This window comes from Nicotiana tomentosiformis, chromosome 1 (assembly GCF_000390325.3).
Source record: "Nicotiana tomentosiformis chromosome 1, ASM39032v3, whole genome shotgun sequence".
Lineage (NCBI taxonomy): Eukaryota > Viridiplantae > Streptophyta > Magnoliopsida > Solanales > Solanaceae > Nicotiana > Nicotiana tomentosiformis.
In genome coordinates, this window is record NC_090812.1 from 47,949,291 (window position 1) to 47,951,790 (window position 2,500).

A 2,500-nucleotide genomic window follows, 5' to 3' on the forward strand; every position below is an offset into this window, starting at 1 on the left:
TGATATCGGGGTCGGAATGTAATTTCAAGATTTGGATTAGCTCTGTTATGTCATTTGAAACTTGCATGCAAAATTTGACGTCATTCCAGGTTAATTTGACATGTTTCGACACGAGTTTTGGAAGTTGGAAGATTTAGAAATTCATGAGTTCGATTTGTGGTGCGATTAGTAGTTTGACGTTGCTTGATGTGGTTTGAGGACTCGAGCAGGTCCGCGTTATATTTTAAGACTTGTTGGTATGTTGAGTTGAGGTCTCGGGGGCCTCGGATGTATTTTGGGGTGAGTTTTGAACGAGTTTGGGCATTTCGGTACTTTGATGCTGTTCTAGAACAGTTGAAGTGCGGAGGGAGCATTTTGGAGTGCTGAGGCAAAACATTATGTGCGGACCTTAGAGGAAAATTGTGGACCGCAAAAATCCTCTTGCGGCCGTAGAAATCCTCTTGTGGCCGCAGAAAGGAGAATTTGCAGGTTCGACAGTCTAATTTCGGAAGCTTATATCTTTTGATCTATAAGGAATATGGAGATGATACAAAAATAAAAGTGTATCCCTTTGAGTCTAGTTTTCAGAAAGTTAAACCATTTATTATTTGGACATTTGTATAGAAAGTTATGATTAATTTACTAAATACCGATAGTGTAGATATTGCTGAACTGCGACCGCACAATTTGGGTTGCGGCCGCAGAACATGGGATGTGCGGACCACACAAAAATGTGCGGTCAGCACTTTGGAGGTTAGATGTGGTACCATATAAATGAGGTTTTTATCTCATTTTTCAATCTTGGACCTAGAGAGCTTGGTTTGTGGCGATTTTTCGTAGGTTTTTCAAGAAAATCATCGGGGTAAGTGATTCTAACTCGGTTTTGGCTATATTACATGAATTCATTATTGTTTTTATTATTTAATTAGTATTTTGAGATAAAAATTTTGGGAGAAATTATAAAAATTTCACAAAAACAAAGTTTTTGGATTTGAATGTCGATTCAGAGTCGGATTTGAATGAAACTAATATAGTTGGACTCGTATCAGAATGGATGTTCGGATTTCGTAAATATTTTGTCAGGTTCTAAGAGGTGAGTCCCGCGTTGACTTTCAGTTGACCGTTTAATACGAAATTTTAAGTTGACCTTATATTATCCGGAATTATTTTCGATAAATTTTAATGAAGTTATACAATTAATTTGGATAGATTTGAGTTGCCTGGAGGTCAATTCAAGCAAGAAGGTTATTTTGGAATATCGACTAACTTCAAAAAGATAAGTATCTTGCCTAACTTTGAGTGAAAAAATTACCCCTTAGGCGTTGAGTCATATGTGTCATTTGTGTAATGTGAAAGTCGTATACGCGAGGTGACAAGTATGTACTCAGACTTATATGTGCAAATTTTATTGGTTTAAAGTCTTAGGCATTTTTATGTATTACATTGGAAATTTGCTGGCACTTATTAATCCTTATTTGTCATGCCTCACTCTTTGGTTGTCGAATTTGTTTTATATGATAATTTGGTGTGATTGCTACTTTGATTTTTATGTGAATTTCGTGTGCTTGTTGAATTGACATTTCCCGAAAATAATTACATTATGGATTTTCTATCTGTAAATAATTTATTAAATAAGTTTAAAAGGAGACATTAATCTATTTGCCAAAAATTTGGATTAAAGAAGGCGTTGTTCCTTGATGAATTACTTTCTAGTTCATGTTGTTGAAATTGGTATTGAGTTATAAAGGTCGTAAATCATATTGAGGTAAAGTATTAAATTGTGAAATATTATTCTGTTGAGTTGTTCACTCCCGTATTTTTTTTTGTTAAGATTTTGTGCACATTATGGTCGAGTCATGGGCTCCTTATTGTGAAAAATAATGTATCGTTGATTTCTGTGGCAAGTTATAATATTTGAGCACTTGAGGTGTAATTTATGAGATGTTGTGATAATTGAGCACTTGAGGTGCAATTTATAATATGTTGTGATATTTGAGCACTTAGGTGCAAGTTGTGTTATGTTGTGATATTTGGGCACTTGAGGTGCGATGTGCGAAATATTGTGATATTGATATGCATGCGGTGATATAAGGTTAGGGTATTGAAACGCATGCGGTGAGTTAAGGTGGGCTTGATACGCGTGGCTAGTAGGGGAACTACTAGAAATCATGCGGTGTGATAAGGTGGGCTAAAACGTAGGATACTATTTCGAAAAAAATAATTTTTAAAAACTAAATGTGAAGGCTCCTCCGATGATATAAGGAAAGATTGAAATTTATTTATGATTTGGGACTCCGAGGTGGTATCTCGGGAGTGCCTTTTGGTGAAATTTATTTATGATTTGGGACTACGAGGCCGTACCTTGGGAGTGCCCTTTGATAATATTTCTCTATGGTTGCACTTGCCTTTGGTTATTTTATTTTTTCGTGATATGTAAATTATTGTGTTCTTCCGTGATGTATTATTTGAATTTATTATGTGTTTTGTATTCCTTGTTGTATTGTGTTGTCTTTGGCCCTTC